Source organism: Humulus lupulus, chromosome 7 (genome assembly GCF_963169125.1).
Source record: "Humulus lupulus chromosome 7, drHumLupu1.1, whole genome shotgun sequence".
Classification (NCBI taxonomy): Eukaryota; Viridiplantae; Streptophyta; class Magnoliopsida; order Rosales; family Cannabaceae; genus Humulus; species Humulus lupulus.
This window is the reverse complement of record NC_084799.1, coordinates 5,299,443-5,320,139: the sequence shown is the minus strand read 5'-3', so window position 1 is coordinate 5,320,139 and position 20,697 is coordinate 5,299,443. Positions and strand designations below refer to the sequence as shown.

The 20,697-nt window shown below is 37.0% G+C and overlaps 1 pseudogene; it reads left to right on the top strand.

Moving 5' to 3' along the window:
• The window catches only part of LOC133791268 (uncharacterized), a 162,151-nt pseudogene extending 151,032 nt beyond the window's left edge, over positions 1-11,119 (top strand).
• Positions 11,120-20,697: the final 9,578 nt, after the last annotated feature.

The window sequence follows — 20,697 nt, the reverse complement described above, 5'->3', positions numbered from 1 at the left end:
TTTTAGTTCAATTTTCTGGTTTCTTACTCTGTTTTTGGAGTTAGTTTTGAGTTAGAGCTTTTGATTATAGAATTGAGTAATTGGTGTGGTTTTTTATGGTTTAAGGCTTGGGTTTTGTTGGTTATATGTTGGAAAAGTTGTGGTAATTGTTGGGAACTTTGATTTGTGTTGTTGGAGATGTTTTAGTGAGATTTTGAATTGGGTTCGATGAGGAAAAACAGGGGTTTTTGGTTGGGTTTTAGGTAGGGTCGCGGGTCTGTTCTAGAGCGTCGCGGCCCAAGCGATGAAGATGCGGGATGGTGCAGGAAGGCCTTAAGGCCGCGCATAGGGGAGGTAGGGCTGCGGCGCGTATGGGTGGCTGGAGTGTAGGCGCCTCTATTTGGGGAGGTGGGCCACGGCATGGTGGATGTAGGGTCGCGACCCTTAGTGGCATTTTTGGCCAGAAATGTGTTTTGATCATGGGAACTCAAACCTTAGGTCTCGGGATCGTTCTTACTACCCGGTTTAGTGGGATTTTATGTCCCGGAGGCTAGGTCTTGGTCTGGGAACCTTTATTATTGATTTTATTTATGGAATCCCATATTTGGTTATGACTAGGTGGCCGCTAGGGGATCAAAGGATCGATCGTTCTCAAGGGTCGTTCAATTGTTATTTCTCACTCGAACCAGAGGTAAGAAAACTGTACCTTGTATGTGATGCACGAGAAACATGTGGTTAGGGCATGCCATGAATGTTGAATATGAGATTTATCAGAGCTTGATTCTAATTATGCTAGCAATTGTTAAGTAAGCATGCTGAATGCCCTACATTCGAATATTTGACATATGATATATGTCTGGTAGCATTGCTTACTTGTACGTGGCACTAACTTACTAGTCAACATCGACAATGGTGTTAGAACTGATTGTGAAGCTATGACTTACTAGTCAAGTTCAACAATAGTACTAATCACTGGTCGTGTGTTATTGACCTAAGAGTCAAGAGCGGCATAAGCTTCATGAACATAGAACCGATAAAAGATTAGATCTAATCGACATCTGCATTGAATGACTCATCATGAGCATTAATGCTGGACCGACCTCAAGTTCGATGAAAACTAAAAGCACTTGTCTAGTATAAAGGCTAGTTACTTAGAGCCAGAGTCGGAAAGACTAAGGTGATCTATACGTCACATGGCTAGGAGGGTATGGGACCTTAGAGATTGAATTACTAGTCATCTACCGAGATTGACTTACTAGTCATCAGACCGAGATTGACTTACTAGTCATTTGACCGAGATAGACTTACTAATCATCTACCTCAGAGTGAAAGAATTACTAGCCATCTACTCAGAGCGCAGGACTCCACACCATTTATTTGAATTTATTTGCATGCGTGATTAAGGCTATTATGGCTAGGCATGCACTTTGTGATTTGATGACATGTTATTACTGTTCATGAGCATATTGAGTTTTCTTGCTGGGCTTCGGTTCACAGGTGCTATGTGGTGCATGTAAAGGCAAAAGAAAGTTGGACCATCCTTGAGTTAGAGAGCTTAGGTAATGATGTATACATATGCGGCTGATCGACCGCCACGGCCGAGGGTTGAAAGAGGAACTAGGGTTAAACCCTGTTTTGCCACTTAGATCGGCTGGTTGTAAATATTTTCTTGTAATGAACCTTTAAATTATATTTTTGGGATCCCAATGTATATAGTAAACGTTTTAGTGAAACGTTATATCTTAACCAAAAAATTTAAATCCTAAACTGCTAATCATACTTAGTTACACGATTATGGCCAAATGACTCGGTTAGCCAGTTTAGTACTGTTCAAAATGCACACTGTAACAGTCCCTGGAGTTTAGGGCGTTACAATGACAGATAAATAATTTTTACAACTCTATTACAAAAATACAAGTAAATAAAGAAAAATGATGGTGAATAGAAAGATAGATACTGTTGGGGTTTTATACTCTAATTAAAACTCAAATTCTTTGTAATCTCATTTTATTATCAATAAAAAAATAGAAATCATTTTTTGACTTGGTTAATCACTTTGCTCACATGTTTTATTTTCACGATTATTTGTTTAATATAAACCTCTATTAAATCTCGAGCATATAGCTAATCTTATTTATAGTGACGTAATCACAGTGGAATATAAATATGATTATATGTTTGAAATAAGTTAGTCCTAAGAATAGTCAGTGCACCGTATTTACACTGACTTGCCAATCTACGATATGATCTACTTAGACATTACAGTGTTCTGTTCTTTCCAGAACATTAGCAAAGTAGATAAGATCGGATGTATTTGTTACATCGGACATAACCGATATTGACAGTTGATAAGATAAGTAAACATACTGTTATTATCTATTCTAATCATATCATATAGTTGACCATAGGTCAATTCAATCTCAATTCTGAGTGGTTAGTATTCTAACTGATTGTATTATTTGAGTTCTTTGACTTGTTTGTTACCAGCTTACCCTACGGACTAGCCCATACTTACATTTTGGGAACTCGGTAGTATAATTGAGTGGGAGTGTTAATCATAGATATGAACATATATAGCTTCTGATGAAGAAGTGAAACGATGGTTTCCTTTTAGTTTGGTTCAAGGTGTTAAATGATAGAGATCTCATTTCAGTAATTAAATTAGTTTACTGAAATATCATTTACAAGGAACTAAGTGTTTTAAGGATAAAATACAATGAGGGGTAAAACGGTATTTTAGTCATGTCTCATTGTAGACCGTCTATAGAGGATTGAGTGACAATTATGGTTGTAACAATGGATAATTAATAGCGTATCTATATTTGTTATAGAGCGTTCTATGAATTCAAGAGTGCAATTCCAAGTCTATAGTGGAGTCACGAGGGATTAATAAGTTAGTAAATTTATTTGTTAGATTTATGATAACTTATTGGAGCTTGATTTCATAGGCCCATGGTCCCCATTGTACCTTGGATAAAATCATCTAGATAGTCTCAATTAATTGATTTAATTATCAATTAGAATTATCAAAGTTGACCAGGTCAATTTTGGATAGTTTCACAGAGTTGTGTAATTTTGAGAAAAAAAAGAGAAATTATGGCAGATTTATTAATTAAGATAAATTGGTATCTAAATTAATAAATAAGTTTAAATCAATGTTCAAATTATAAATAATTAATTTGATAAAGGATTTAAATAATTATTTAATTAATTAAATCAATAGAAAATAATACAGGCCTTGATTTTAAGTCCAATGGGTTTATAATCAAATGGAAAATTTCACAGACCTATAGCCCATGATAATTTCGACCTAGGGCTTCAAAATGACTGTTATTTTATTGATTTTTTAATTAAATAAAATGACATAATTGAGTCTATAAAAGGAGTGCTTAGAGAGAAGTCAAAACATGTAACGCCCTGGTTACCCCAGAACAGTTACGGTGAACCAGAAATTTGACTCATTGCCTGAGTCCTTTGGTTAAAACGTGTTCTAAGTGTTATTAACAGGCTAAGGTGAAAATCAGAAAAAAGGAAAGGATATGTTTTATTTAATACATAAAACTGTTCATGGGCCCACAAGAACATTTACAAGTTATTTACAACTCAAAAAGGTCATTACTGTTCCAAAATTATAAACCCGCCGACCTAAGCGGCAAAAATAAGGTAAACCCCCTAGTTCCTCTGAGAACTCCTTGGCCGTGGTGGTCAAGCGGCCGCATATGTACACATCAGCACCTAAGCTCTCCACTCAAGGTTGGGTGAGCTTCTCTTTTCCTTTACCAGCACCACACAGCACCCATGAGCCAAAGCCCAGCAAGAAAACATAGCATTATATGTAAACGTTATCAAATGATTATCATTATAATCACACATAGCTCATAGCTCTCAAACAGGTGAGTGAATATCACTTGAGGTTCTGATAAACCATACTGAGTAACTGACAAGCATGTCACTAATTCAAATGGAAGAGTTGCTGCTAGGTAAGCCACTAGCCTTCAACAAATGAGAGACTAATGGGTAAGTCTCTATTTTAACAAGTGAGTGATTGATGGGTAAGCCACACAAGCGCTTATAATATTCATCGAACTTGAGGTCGGTCCGACATTTATGCTCTTTGAGTCATTCAATGCAGAAAGTCGATTAGATCTAATCTTTATTGGCTTGCGTGAATCACGCTAAGGCCGTCCTGACTAATGAGTCAACACTATGTGACCAGTGCCCAATACCACTGCCGAACCTGACTAATAAGTCACAACTTCACAGTTGATACTAGCACCTTTGCCAAATCTGACTGATGAGTCAGTACCATGCACAAGTGAGCAACATTTGCTAAGCATTCAATAATCAATCCATGACCACATTTACATAATCAACATGCCTCATGAACAACCATGCATGTCACATATGGGGTGCAGTTCTCTTACCTCTGATTCGAGCTAGAATGAACAAAAGAACGACCCTTGAGAACGATTTAGCTTTTAGTCCTTTAGCGGTTACCTAATCATAACACATTATAGGATAGTGATAAGCGTACAAAATATACGCTTATTTATAACCTTTTCAGATTGATTTGGTTGTTTTTCTCAAGAGAAAGTTTCTATTTAATCTGTTTGGTGAACTTGTGCAGTGTGTCGTTATAATTCTGATTTGTTCGAGAATTTGGATAAATGTCTGTTTTAGTAGCCGAAATTGGCTAATATTTGGAAATGTGGTACATGCGATATATCGCATGTCTTGGGCGATATATCGCTGCTTGAGGAGTTTCAATTTTTAGCTTAGCAGAAACGACATCAGAAACTTGCGTTTTTATCGAGCACATTCAACAGGCGATATTTCGCAGCACCTTAGGCGATATATCGGCACAAGGGCATTTTTAGAAATTATTATGGAAATTCGTAGGTTTTTGGATTTTTTTAAAAAGAATAAAAAGAAGATCGAAAGGGAGAGAAAGGGGGAAGCATTCTGACGGCAGAGGGAAAGAAACAGAGAAGAATCCACGTTTAATTTTGTTTGTGTTTATTTATGCTTTTGAATTTTAGATTGTGTGATGAAGTTTGATATTATGAACTAAATTCTTATTTAGAGTATTTTAATGTAGTCACTGGATATTCTATTCGTCTTTAATGCAATTTCTATGACTCTTTGAATTTATGGCTATCTATTGTTCTTATGTTTAATGCTTGTAATTGATTGGCCATCTTTTGCATGATTATTGTTTTTAATTCAATATCTGAAAAGTGCGAATTGGAATAGCTTTAGACAATAGACATAGATTTCAATTTAGAACGAAAGTATCAAATTGGTTTGTGTAGCAATTAGGTTTTTGTTCTTAATGCGGTTTATGTGTAGAATTTATCACAGACATGTAGAGAATTCACAGGTAAACTGAATATTTTATATCTTGAGAAAGAATAGAATTGTCATTAGTAAACTTGATATAATCATAGATCAAAGAAACATATTAGTTGTATTATTGATAGTTTGCTATTGGTAATTATTGGATCAATTCCCTGAAGGAACGATACTGTATTTCCACTACTACTACTACTTGTTTATTCGATTGCGTATACTTGCGCAGTAAAAAAAATATCGCAACAAGTTTTTGGCGCCGTTGCCGGGGAATTGATATTCTATTAATATCAAAATAGTTAATTTTTATTCTAATTTGACTATTATTATTATTTGAACTAATCCAAGTTGTTGCATTTTGTTTTAATAGGTGAATCTTTTGTATGCGACGTGAAGGATCTGCAAATCTTGTGCCTGTTAATCCTGAAATCGAAAGATCCTGCAGACAAAACAGAAGGAAAAAGAGGTTGGAAGCATCAATGGCTGCCAACCAAAGAGACGGGGTTAACAATAATGATGGTCCAAATCACATCGCTCAGGACCAAAATGTGCGAGCATTAAGAGATTATGTGCTCCCTGCTGTCACAGGAGTGCACTCGTGCATTAGGCCGCCGACTGTTACTGCCAATAACTTTGAGATTAAGCCAGCGATGATACAAATGGTCCAGACTTCTGTCCAGTTTGGTGGTCTCCCCAATGAGGATCCTAACTTGCACATAGTGAACTTCCTTGAGCTATGTGCAACGTTTAAGTTTAATGGGGTGAGCGATGATGCGATAAGGTTGAGATTGTTCCCTTTTTCACTAAGGGATAGGGCAAAAAGTTGGCTTATTTCTCTACAAGCCAACTCAATCAATACATGGGAGGAACTAGCTCAGAAGTTTCTCTCAAAGTTCTTTCCTCCTGCAAAAGCTGCTAAGTTGAGGGGAGAAATCAACAACTTCTATCAGAATGAGGGAGAGTCATTGTACGATGCTTGGGAAAGATTCAAAGACCTACTCAGGAAATGCCCTCATCACGGTATAGAGAAGTGGATGTTAGTCCACAATTTTTATAATGGGCTTTGCGGTACTACTCGCACTATAATAGATGTAGCAGCAGGTAGTGCTTTCATGAGTAAAGGGGCTGATGAGGCATATGAATTGTTAGAGGAGATGGCTATGAACAATTATCAGTGGCCTGCCGAACGAGATACTTCACAGAGAAAAGTAGCTGGGGTACATGAATTAGATGTTATCACTGCTTTAACTGCTCAGGTTGCTTCATTGACAAAGCAGTTGCAACAAAACAAGATCTCAGCTCAAGCCCAGGCTATACAGATGCAATCAGGGTGTGAATTATGTGAAGGGCCTCATTTGTATGAACAGTGTATTGCGGCCAACATGTATGGTAATATGCCAGTTAATCAGGCTCAGGAACAGGCAGTTGGTAATTTCAGAGGCCTTATCAGAATCCGTTCTCCAATACTTACAATCCTGGGTGGAGAAATCACCCAAATTTCTCATGGAGAAACAATCTGGGCCAACAATCACAGTTTCAAGGGCCATACCAGCAACACATGTCACAACAGCCTATGAATCAAGCCTCATCGTCACAACAGCCTATGAATCAAGCCTCATCGTCACACCAGCCTAGACCTCAAGATCAACCAGAAAAGCCTAATGACTTGCAAGCAGCCTTGTTGACCCTCACTAATACTCAGACTCAATTCATGACTGAGACCAGATCCTCTATTCGAAACCTTGAGACACAAGTGGGTCAGTTGGCCAACATGCTTAATAACAGACCGCAAGGGAATTTGCCTAGTAATACCGTGGTAAATCCTAAAGAGAACTGTCAAGCAATTTCGTTGAGGAATGGTAAGCAAGTGGAGCAGCCCAGTGTACAAAAGTCAGTGGTTCAGAATGAAGAGTTGGGTGAGAAATCAGATACAAATGCGAATGGGGTTACTGAAGACCACTAGGGTTCAAACAAGTGTCCTCCCTTTGTTGATAACCAGCCAGTTCAAGTTCCATATCCTCAGAGGCTTAGAAAAACTATACTGGATAAACAGTTTTCTAAGTTTTTAGAGGTATTCAAAAAGCTGCACATCAATATTCCATTTGCTGAAGCATTAGAGCAGATGCCTAGTTATGTCAAATTTATGAAAGAGATTCTGTCAAAGAAAAGGAAGATGGAAGATTATGAGACGGTGGCGCTCACTGAAGAGTGCAGTGCGATATTGCAGAGGAAGTTGCCCCAAAAGTTGAGAGATCGGGGGAGCTTTACTATACCGTGTACAATTGGGAAGTTTGAATGTAAGCATGCTTTGTGTGATTTGGGGGCGAGTATAAATCTGATGCCTTTGTCTGTATTCAGAAGACTTGGTTTGGGGGAGGCTAGTCCTACAACAGTCACATTACAGTTAGCAGATCGTTCAGTGAAACACCCTAGAGGAATCATAGAGGATGTCCTTGTTAAAGTGGACAAGTTCATTTTTCCGGCAGATTTCATAGTTCTGGATATGGAGGAGGATATGGATGTACCTATCATTCTGGGCAGGCCATTTTTAGCTACTGGGCAGGCTTTAATTGATGTGCAGAAAGGTGAATTGACACTTCGAGTTCAGGGTGAAGAAGTGGTATTCAACGTGTTTAAGGCCTTAAAGTTTGCAAATGTCAATGATAGCTGTTTCACAGTTGACATGGTAGAGAAAGAGGTGGTAGAAATTAATCTTACAGAGGATTCACTTCAGAAGAGCTTGACAATTGGGGATATAGATGCTGAGTTAGACAGTGAGGTCCAATAGTGTGTACAGTGGATGAATTCTAAAGGACCAATTTATAAGCGGAAATATGAATATTTGGGCCAAGGACCTGAAAGACCATTACCATCAGTTCAGAAACCTCCAGAGTTGGAATTGAAATCATTGCCAGCACATCTTCACTATGCTTTTCTGGGTGAGAAGGAGACTTTACCAGTTATTGTGTCTTCTTCTCTTTCTAATGAGGAGATGGAAAAACTGTTGCGGGTGTTGAGAACCCATAAGTTGGCAATTGGATGGACGTTGGCAGATATTCAGGGAATAATTTCATCCACAGTTATGCACAAGATCTTGATGGAAGATGACAGTAAGCCCTCCATTGAAGCACAAAGTCGATTGAATCCAGCAATGAAAGAGGTGGTAAGGAAGGAGATCTTGAAATGGTTAGATGCTGGAGTGATCTATCTCATTTCAGATAGTAGTTGGGTAAGTCCAGTTCAGGTAGTCCCTAAGAAAGGAGGGATTACAGTGGTGAAGAATGACAATAACGAACTTATCCCAACGCGTACCGTAACTGGTTGGAGGATTTGTATAGATTATCGTAAACTGAACAAAGCAACCAGAAAAGATCACTTTCCACTGCCTTTCCTTGATCAGATGTTGGATAGATTGGCTGGACATCAGTATTACTGTTTTCTGGATGGCTATTCAGGGTATCATCAAATAGCCATTGCGCCTGAGGATCAAGAAAAGATGACCTTCACCTGTCCTTATGGTACATTCGCATTCCGTCGTATGCCGTTTGGTCTGTGCAATGCCCCAGCCACTTTTCAACAGTGTATGATGGCTATTTTCTCTGATATGGTTGAACGAAGCATTGAGATCTTTATGGATGATTTCTCTGTTATGGGGTCTTCTTTTGATGATTGTCTAAGGAATTTGGAGGCTGTGCTGAGAAGATGTGAAGAGGCGAACTTAGTCTTGAATTGGGAAAAATGCCATTTCATGGTAAATGAAGGCATAGTACTTAGGCACAAGGTGTCTAAGAATGATATTGAGGTTGATAGGGCTAAGATTGCTACTATTGAGAATTTGCCGCCTCCAGTTTCACTGAAAGGGGTGAGAAGTTTCCTTGGCCATGCGGGGTTCTACAGAAGATTTATAAAGGACTTCTCCAGGATTTCTAAGCCACTCTCGACATTGTTGATGAATGGGGTGCCATTTGAGTTTGATGAGAAGTGTCTTGAAGCTTTCAGGATACTAAAGCAGAAATTGGTGTCGGCACCTATAGTAATTTCACCGGATTGGGACCAGCCATTTGAGTTAATGTACGATGCAAGCGATTTTGCAGTGGGTGCGGTTCTGGGGCAGCGTGTTGACAAAGTATTTCGGACTATTTATTATGCCAGCAGAACACTAAATGGCGCTCAGTTGAATTATGCCATCACTAAGAAAGAGCTTCTTGCCATTGTATATGCATTCGATAAATTCAGGCCGTATTTGATGGGGAACAAAGTTATTGTGTATATTGATCACTCAGCAATCAGGCATCTTATTGCTAAGAAAGATGCTAAACCCAGACTTATTCGTTGGGTACTTCTTTTACAAGAGTTTGATATGGAGGTTCGGGATAAGAAGGGTACTGAGAATTTGGTAGCGGATCACTTATCAAGACTTGAGTTGGGGGATAAGTCAGAACTTGCTGCAGGAGAGATTAATGAGAGTTTCCCAGATGAACAATTATTTGCAGTGGAAGATGAGTTGGTGCCATGGTTTGCGGATTATGTGAATTATTTGGCAGCCAACGTAGTGCCATCAGAATTTGTAGGGCAGAGATTGAAAAAGTTTTATCATGATGTGAATAACTACTACTGGGATGATCCTTTCTTATTCAAACAATGTCCGGATTTGATTATCAGAAGATGTGTGCCTGAAAGAGAAATGAAGGACATATTGTTTCATTGCCATGCATCGCCGATTGGTGGACATTTTGGGGGAGCAAAGACTGCTGCAAAGGTCCTTGAATGTGGATTTTATTGGCCTACTCTGTATAAAGACAGCTATGACTATGTGAAACGGTGTGATCGTTGCCAAAGGGTAGGTAATATCTCAAGACGTCATGAAATGCCTCTCACTAGTATATTAGAGGTTGAATTATTTGATGTTTGGGGTATTGACTTTATGGGTCCCTACCCACCGTCGTTTGGTAATTTGTATATTTTATTGGTGGTGGATTATGTAAGTAAGTGGGTTGAAGCAGTTGCTACTTCAACTAATGATGCTAAGGTGGTAGTCAAGTTTCTGAAAAAGAATATTTTCTCTCGGTTTGGCACACCTCGAGCGATTATAAGTGATGAAGGGACTCATTTTTCCAATAAGATTTTTGATTCCTTAATGGAGAAGTATGGAATTAAACACAAGATGGCATTGGGATATCATCCGCAGTCAAATGGGCAAGCGGAAGTGTCAAATCGTGAGATTAAGCTGATTTTAGAGAAGACGGTGCAAGTTAATAGAAAGGATTGGTCGAATAAGCTTGATGATGCGTTGTGGGCTTATCGGACAACTTTTAAAACGCCAATTGGTACTTCTCCCTATCGTCTTGTATATGGTAAAGCTTGTCACTTGCCATTTGAATTGGAGCATAGGGCACAGTGGACGTTAAAGAAGTTGAATTTCAATCCGGTCGCTTCGAAAGCATTAAGGTTAGCTCAACTGAATGAGCTAGATGAATTGCGTCATGATTCCTACGAGAATGCAAGAATCTACAAAGAGAAGACAAAGAAATGGCATGAAAATAATATTGTTAATCGGACTTTTCAAGTGGGCGATAAGGTGCTGTTATTCAATTCTCGCCTCAAGTTATTTCCGGGAAAATTAAAGTCTCGATGGTCGGGGCCATTCATTGTTACAAAAGTTTTTCCATACGGGGCTTTGGAGATTCAACAAGGTGATTCTTCGCCGTTTAAAGTTAATGGACAACGGGTGAAGCATTACTATGGAGGCGAAATTGAAAAGAAGGTCAATATTACACTGGTGGATTCTTGAAGGCAGCGTCCGGCTAAATGACGTTAATGACAGTGCTTTTGAGAGGCACCTCATTATTTTTACTTTTCGGTTGTTTTCAGTTTTAAAATTTATGAACAATTTGTTGTTAGTTTACAATTCATTTTTGTTTTTGTTTGACATTATACATATATTTTTAGTGTAGTAGAACCACGAAAAAAAAAAGATGATTTTAAACTGCATTTAGGCGATATATCGCCTAAACTAGGCGATATATCGCCCGGACAACAAATTCGGATGGGTTTTTTTGTTTTAAGTTGGAATTTTTTCACGTGCCTTGGAGATATATCGCCTACCAATGGCGATATATTGGCACCAGTGAATTGGGAGGCGACATATCGGCAGTGCAAGTGGCGAAATATCGGCATGAAAGTCAGAGACGCCGATTTGTATACAGCATGTGGCGATATATCGCCACTTACAGGCGATATATCGCCTGGTGGAATTTTTTGAAAAAAAAATGGCACGTGGGGGAGCACATGATCCATTTATATCAGTTATTTTTCCCAAAAATAATCCCAATTCGACCCCATCTTCCAGAACCGAAACCCTCTTTCAAACCTTTCCAAATTTCACCCACTTTTCCTCTCAAGCAAATCACTCTCTCAATCATCTCCATCAAGCACTCAAGGGGCCGAATATTGCTGTGATTCACCAACAATCTCACCATCATCTTCAAGTTTTCAAGGTACTTTGCTGAGTTTTTATGTGCTTAAAGATATATTGAGGAATTTGAAGAACATAGATTTTGTGTTGGGTATTGGACGGATTTTTGGAATCTATTGTGAGATTGGCTTGTGTTTACTGTTTTTATCATCTTGGGAACATATTCTATACAGTTGGGAAAGATTATGGGGTTGTTTGAGTAGTTTTGGACACTTTTTCACGATTGCACCCTAAGTGTTCAATAAAAGTACTCAGTGAACGGTTTTGCCATATTTTGGAGATTATTGGGTGTTTCAGAGTTGATTTGGAGTTGTTAGTGTGTTCAGCAACTATTAATTGTGTTTTTGCGATTTAACTACTCCATGGCTCCCAAGAAAGCGAAGACCATGTCCACAGTCCAACGAGCCAATGTAACTATTCCCCATACCTTTGTTAACCCCACTGCTCAAAATAAATTCGAGGAATGGATTATTAAAAATAAAACGGTGATAATGGAGTCTCACTTTTGGTCAAGTGAATTGGATGGCATTCTCCCATAGATGATTATAAATAGAAATTGGCAGCAGTTGTGTGAGCCAAAACTTTTGGCTAATATCAGTTTGGTAAGGGAATTTTACGCCAATGCTTTTGTGGAGAGGGATGATCATACAGTCTTAGTTCGGGGTAAAAAGGTTTGCTATTCCCCTCAAGTAATCAACAGGTTCTACGGCCTCAATGATCCATGGGATGACGATTATCGCGCATGAGCTGCTGAAAAGGATTATGATTTACTCTTAAAGGAAATGACAAAGCCTGGCTCTACTTACAAAATGGGGAGTGACATGGTTACTCCAAGATCAATCAAGGCTACATGTTTGAGTTCGTATGGGAGGCTTTGGAACAGGTTCGTCATTAGTACTCTTATGCCTTCCACTCAACAAATGGAAGTCACTACTGAACGTCTATACTTGCTCTATTGTATTTGTTCGGGCAAGTCAATCAATGTTGGGAGGCTTATCGCAGAGAGTATTAATTATATTGCGCGAGGGGCCACATCTGGTGGTCATGGACATGCTTCATTAATTACCAGTTTATGTAAGGATCAGGGAGTGCCAATGAACGTTAATGAAGTCTGTGAACAGTCTCCAATAATTAGTCATCAGTCAGTGTTGCATCAAGAGGAGAATTATGGAGGTGTTCCTCGACCCACTGGTTTGGGATACGAGCCTGTCGACCCGAGTCTGTTGTCCTTGCCACCGACCGATGAACAACCTGAGTCCACTAGGCCAAGGAGAAAGGGGCGAAAACCATCCACTTCTAGAGCTACTGAAGGCTCTAGTTCTTGGCAATATAGCACCATGCAACAAGATATTGAAGATTTGAAGAGACAACAACAGCTGTTGTTGCATGGTCAGGCGGATATTCGAGATCGTCAGTTCCACATGACGAACTACATGGCTGATTTTTGTGGGGAATTTGCGTGCTACACAGGCTTTAATGATTTTCCACAATGTCCTCCAGAATTGCGCCAGCCATATCAGCCGCCTCCAGATTCAGAAGATGACGAATAACTGTTCTGTTGTCAGGTTTTTTTTTAGTTTATTTTATTTTTATTTTATTTTTTCTTTTAGTTCAGTTCCTTTGGATTTTATGAAACAGTGAGGGTATTGTTTATTTTAAGTTTGGGGGACTATTTACTTTTCTTTTTATTTATTTATTATTTTTTTATTTCTATTTTTAATGTTGGATGACTGTACGAAACTATTATTGACTAAGACAGGTGGGGCTTCAATGATGAATTATGCTAATTCTTTGATGTTGTTAGACTGATGCTTTGGATATGTAGACTGTGTGCTTAACCTGTTGATAATTGATCTGAGTATTGTCATTTGTGTAATATATGTGTTTTATTTAATTTATGCTTTACATTATATAAGTTTATAAGTATTGTGGGAATTGGTATGTATGGTGGATGTTGAAATAAGCTAGAACTTGCTCAGTTAATTTGTTGAGACGAAATGCTAAATGAAGTATTGAGTAGAGATGATTTAGGCAATTTTCTTTGGTAAACGTTTGAGCCTTTCCAGCTAACCCATGAAAATTTATCCTTAGTTACCCTTTTTGAGCCTTAAACTTTGGTTTTTGTTCTTGATTATACTATTTGAGCCTAAATTTCCTAACTTCATTATTTTTTCCTTTTCCTTTGTTATCATAAGCATATAATTTGTGGGAAAGAAGAATGGAAAATAGTGAGGTATTGGTATGATTTGAATGTAGTATGATTGTACAAAAAGAAGAGAGAGAGAAGTTTTTGAGATTATGAAGAAAAAAAAAACAAATCACTTTGTCACACTCCTTGATTATATATATATAGAAAATATTAAGTTTGAGGGAGTGTGATTTGAAAAGAAAAAAAAAGTGATAAGTCTAGAAAAAAAAATGATATAAAAAGAAAAGAAGAAAATGATGAAAGTATGTAATCTCTCTCTCTAATTGTATAAAAGGGTGATTTTTGGTGTGGTGAAAAGAAATTCGGCTGGTTTTGAGGTTTATATGCTTATGATAATTCTGAGCCTAAATGACTATTTATCTACCTTTACCTAAGCCTAATGTTATGAGCCTATCAAAGTCATTTTGATCTACTTGATACAGATTTTATATTAGTGGAGACAAGTTAATTGGGCAAGCTTATGGTGAATTTTGATGGGTTTGTGGTATGAATGAATGTTGATACTTGTAAAATTATGTTTTGTACGGTATTTGTTAAATGAAGTGTGTATTTGCATGAATGACAGTATTTGGAGAAATTATTGATATGTTGAAATTCTAGTCACATGATCTGAAGCATTGGTTGAGCGATTGAAGAAGAATTGTAATTTTTGAGAAAAGTTATGCCCCTAGTCCAAGTTTAAATTTTTCTGTGAAGTTAAGTCATCCAATAGTTTTTTTTTAGTTTTGGATTGTTTCTTTGTTCTTTCTTTTGTTTGCTTGAGGACAAGCAACCAGTCAAGTTTGGGAGTGTGATAAGCGTACAAAATATACGCTTATTTATAACATTTTCAGATTGATTTGGTTGTTTTTCTCAAGAGAAAGTTTCTATTTAATCTGTTTGGTGAACTTGTGCAGTGTGTCGTTATAATTCTGATTTGTTCGAGAATTTGGATAAATGTCTGTTTTAGTAGCCGAAATTGGCTAATATTTGGAAATATGGTACAGGCGATATATCGCCTGTCTTGGGCGATATATCGTTGCTTGAGGAGTTTCAATTTTTGGCTTAGCAGAAACGACATCAGAAACTTGCGTTTTTATCGAGCACATTCAATAGGCAATATTTCGCAGCACCTTAGGCGATATATCGACACAAGGGCATTTTTGGAAATTATTATGGAAATTCGTAGGTTTTTGGATTTTTGTAAAAAGAATAAAAAGAAGATCGAAAGGGGGAAGCATTCTGACGGCAGAGGGAAAGAAACAGAGAAGAATCCACGTTTAATTTTGTTTGTGTTTATTTATGCTTTTGAATTTTAGATTGTGTGATGAATTTTGATATTATGAACTAAATTCTTATTTAGAGTATTTTAATGTAGTCACTGGATATTCTATTCGTCTTTAATGCAATTTCTATGACTCTTTGAATTTATGGTTATCTATTGTTCTTATGTTTAATGCTTGTAATTGATTGGCCATCTCTTGCATGATTATTGGTTTTAATTCAATATCTGAAAAGTGCGAATTGGAATAGCTTTAGACAATAGACATAGATTTCAATTTAGAACGAAAGTATCAAATTGGTTTGTGTAGCAATTAGGTTTTTGTTCTTAATGCGGTTTATGTGTAGAATTTATCACAGACATGTAGAGAATTCACGGGTAAACTGAATAATTTATATCTTGAGAAAGAATAGAATTGTCATTAGTAAACTTGCTATTATCATAGATCAAAGAAACATATTAGTTGTATTATTGATTGAATAGAATTGAAGGTTGATGAAATTAGAATGCTCTAATATTTCGCTTATATTAAGTTTCGTTAATTAAATCTTGCTTTCCTAGTTTATTGTATATTATTAATTGTCATTAAATTTTCATTAGTCAAATAGAAATAAAAGTTTGCTATTGGTAATTATTGGATCAATTCCCTGAAGGAACGATACTGTATTTCCACTACTACTACTTGTTTATTCGATTGCGTATACTTGCGCAGTAAAAAAAAAAATCGCAACAAATACCATCAATAACATGATAATAAAAGGTTCTCAAACCATTATCTAGCCTCCAAGAGATCAATCCAAACTAAACCAAGTATTAGGGACACTCCCGAGGCCTAAAACTAGGTTTCCGGGGTCAAAACGAGCAAATGGGGCGAAAACTGGGCAAGGGCTGTGGCCCTAGCACCTTGGGCCGCGGCCCCCAGAGTTCCCTGAAGCAAGGGCCACGGCGCCCTCCATCAAGGGCTGCGGCACCCAGCAAGTGCATTTTCCCCCACCTGCTTCTTCGAAGCAGGGCCGCGGCACCCCAAGAACAGGGCCGCGGCCCTCAACTCTGGGCCATTCCCAAACATGTTTTTAACACTCCAAAGCCTCCAAAATCATACCTAAACATTCCTCAATCATAAAAACAAAGTTCCTAAGCTTCCCAATGCTCCAAAATCCTCAAAACCCAAGGTTCGAACGAACCGAAAACTCAACAATTTACAAAATCAATTCAAAGTTAGAAACTCGAAAAACTCAAAACTCAAACTTCGATTACCTTCGATTGGGTTGTTTTCTGTCAAATTCTTCGGTTAAGAAGCTTCTAATCTTTCCTAGGATCGCTATGCCTCGATCCTCGCTCAATTTCGACTCCTAGAACTCAAGATTTCTTCGAAAATGCTTCGGGTGGCAAAAGTGAACTAATGAGAGAGAACGAGAGGTTTTCTGATCGTACGTTCTATTTGAAAACTACTTCAAGCTTAAGTAACCTCAAATAAAACCCAGTGCTCGGGGTCCCGAAAACAACCCCAGGGACATTATAGTCAAAACTCCCGGAATTTCACCCTGATCTCAATAACTCCCAATTTATCATCAAATAAACATTCCTATTACCCCAAAATTGACCCCGTTATGACAAAACCGCTAATCCACTATATAAAACCGTCTCATGCCGAATAGCTCGAATATATCTCCATAATAATGGAATCTCATTCACAAATCACATCATGCACCCAAATACACAAATTTACCCTCAATGGGCCAAATTATCAAATCAGCTCAATTAACACAAATGTGGACCCACATGCATGAATATAACATCATATCATAATATAATTCACATATACATGCATATTATCATTTAATGGCTTAATTAAACAAGTATGGCCCTCCCGGCCTACTAATCCCGCCATTAAACCATGTCGGAGAATTCGGGGCATTACAAAACATAAGTTTGATAAGTCACAAGTCAGATTTTCTGATAGTTTTATATTCTCTCTAAACACAAGTCATTTTCTAAGCCACTTTGTTATTTTCTCTTCTTCTCTCTATATCTATCTCATGTGTTGGGAATTGCCCACACTAGTCTAGGTGGTTCTAAGGATACATTGAAAGATTGTGAAGAAAATAGAAGATCGGTTCAGTTTCTTGATAATACTCTGCGACAGAAAGGATACAAGAGTTAGAGAAACTGAAGGAAGGACTCTTAATTCCGCTGCGTATACTGTAAGTATTCTATTATTTGTTTCTCTTTGAATTCAATTTTAGAAACATGTTTTAGGCTATCTCGTATTAATTTGTTTAATATTAGATATACATGAAAATAAATAAAGATCCTGTATAAGCTAATCCAACAGATACAACTCTATTTGCATAAGATACAATTAAACTAAAGGGATGTAGAATAAGAAGAAGTAAATAGAAAATACAATTCTAAGCATAACAATACAAATAAATATACGAAGAAGAAACAAGAAGTAAAACAATAGAAATAGAAGAACAAAATAAGAACAAGAACAATAAAAAGAACTCTCACACTCACACAACCAAAGTGTAGAGTAATGGAGATCACCAACTTGAACAAGATTCAAGACTTTCGCCCAAAAGCTTATTTTCTCCTATTCTCTAAGCAGTAAGGGAACCCATAAATAGAAACAACTCCCTGGAATTATCGAACATTTTTTGTGTATTTATAGCCAAGTACTCTAGTGGATACACTAGAAAATGGTGTGTCTTGCACGTGAATATTAGGCTCCTATATATAGAGTTTTGAGGCACTCTTTGAATTTCAAATCCCACCAACCCGGGGCTATTACCAATTGTTGACCACGATTTTGGCCAACGACAAGTAGACGTCAAAACTACAGTAAGCCTTGAAAAGAAAGTAAATAACACACGTAATTTTTATAGTGGTTCAGCCCCAATTTGTTGGTAATAGCCTAATCCACTTGGAGTTGTGATATATATCCTACACTTAAGTTCAGATGAACTTGAGCCAACTGAGTTTCTTAAGTGTAAGTAGAAAAATACATAGTTTCCCTCTCTAAACTCTCTTAGAAAGTGCCCCAAGAATGCCCCAATTTACAGTCCCAAAGTCTCAAAACTAGAGAGTTTTTCTTAGTCCCCAAAAGATCAGATTCCCCAAAATGATGCCATGAGCCATTTATTTATAGGCTCATGGATTGTACATAAATATCTCCCTTTTATCGGGTCATTTGTTCTTCCAACAGACTTTAATTAATAAAATATAAATAAATCTAATATTATAACAATATGGCTATTATTCTGGGATATCTGAGAGATTCCCGCGGTAGTTGATAATGATTCGGGTTGAAGCTGTTATTGAGGAAATAGGCAAGCACCTCTCGTAGGCAAAGCACTCCTCTAGCACACCTTTGGTCTAGCAAAACACTCCACTAGTCGGGCAAAACAAATGACTGGTCGGCCATTGATAACTCTACAAAATAGAGTTATTTTACCATATTTTATATTCTAATTGTTGCTTAGTTCTTGAGTTTTTAATTAACTTATTAAGTTTTTATGTAATTTTTAATTTATTAGTCTTATTGTAGTTTTCTAGATTTTTTTATATGTTTTTATAGATATTTTATTATAATATGTTGTAGTTTAATTATTTAAAATTTGTGTTGTTAGATTATAAGTTAAAAAATGTGATTTTATTGAACTTAATTACCAAAGTAAATTAAATTTCAATTAGTATTTTCATGGACTTAATATGAGTTATTTTATAATTGAAAATATTTGATTCTAATTTAATATTTACTTATTTTGTAGGATTTACTTTGCAATTTTTTATGCTTAAAAAAGAAGATAAATGGAAATAAAAGTGGCATTTTTGTGGAAAAAGCTAAGAGATTGTGGCATTTTCCCCATTTTCTCTCTGCCCAGACCGAAGGCCCAATGCCTCAGCCCAGGCCCCCCTGACTCCAGCAAGTGCCTCCTTTCTCCTCTAGCCAGCCACCTGGGCCTCCCCAGCAAGCCAGGCTCGCTTCTCCACTCCTGCACCTGGCACCAAGCAGCCATCACACCTCTAGCCAGCACCCAACGCCCCAAGCCTCCACGCCTTCAGCACCTTGCCCAGCCGTACACTGCTTGCCCTTCAATTCGGCCCAGCTTCCTCTCCAACCAAAGCCTTCCTCCAGCCGTACAATAGCAACTCCCACCTTCACCAAAATCCCCTTGAGCCCATCAAATTGCTCATTTGTCCCCTATGACCAAAATGCCAACTCTTTACCCTTTTTTCTACACATTTTCACCACAACATCATCTTTACACCTTATCATTTACCTCTACATATTATATTTATTTTAATAATCTCATTTTGGCTATATATATGGAATTTCAAGACCATTTTAGGGTGCTTAATTTTTTGGTTACCATCTTTTTTTCTCTCATTTTCTCTTTACCACTCTCTCTTCCATTTTGGGTTTTTCAAGAGCATTTTGCAAGTATGTATGTCATTTATTTTGTAATTTCTACTCTAGTTATGTGCTTCTAATATTTTTTATAAGATTATTAAGATCATGATGAAGCAACTTGTAACTAGGTAATATTTATGTTATATGTTGATTTCCTTTGTAATGCAACAAGTTTATGGATTTTTCTTTTTCATATATGTCTTTCATCTTTAATATCTCATATTTTAGATTGTTAGATAATATGCACTTTGTTCTTCATTTTGCAAAAACATAATATTCTTTGTGTAAGATGTGTCATTAAATTGTACACATCCATGTTTAGAACAAAAATATTATGTTTTGCCTTATAAATAATGTTCATTGATTTATTTGTTATTTCATTAGATTGATTTACACTAAATGCTTTGAAATTATAATTTTGAAAAATGAAGAAAAATCCTATCTTTTTAGAAGTAATTTGTGCTTAAAATTATAAATCTATTTGGAAAATTATAGTTTGAATTATTTTAATTATCACTAAAACTTGGGAATCAATATACTAATAAATATTATTAAACTTACATTTTGTGGATTCTAGTATCTTAATAATCTTTTCTTTTAACACTTATTTTCAAATCATTATTGCTTTATTTTTATTCTCTTAAATAGCTTTATTTTTTAATTTTTTATTTTATGCTCATAATATTAAAACTCATCAATCTTTGGAGCTAGGTTATAATTTATTACTTTTGATTTAAAATAGTTTTTTTTTTATATTTTAGACAACTCCTTTGGGTTCGATCTCGTGCTTACACGAACACTATATTCCATATACGATTCGTGCGTTTGCGAGTATAAATTTTTAAAACATACCCGTTTTAGGTCCATCAGCCATGCACTCCACCGGTCGGCCAAATACTTCACTGGTCACCCAAACACTTAACTGGTCGGACAAACACCTCACTAGTCGGACAAGCACATGACTGGGCAGACAAGCACTTGACTGGTCAGACAAGCACATGACTGGG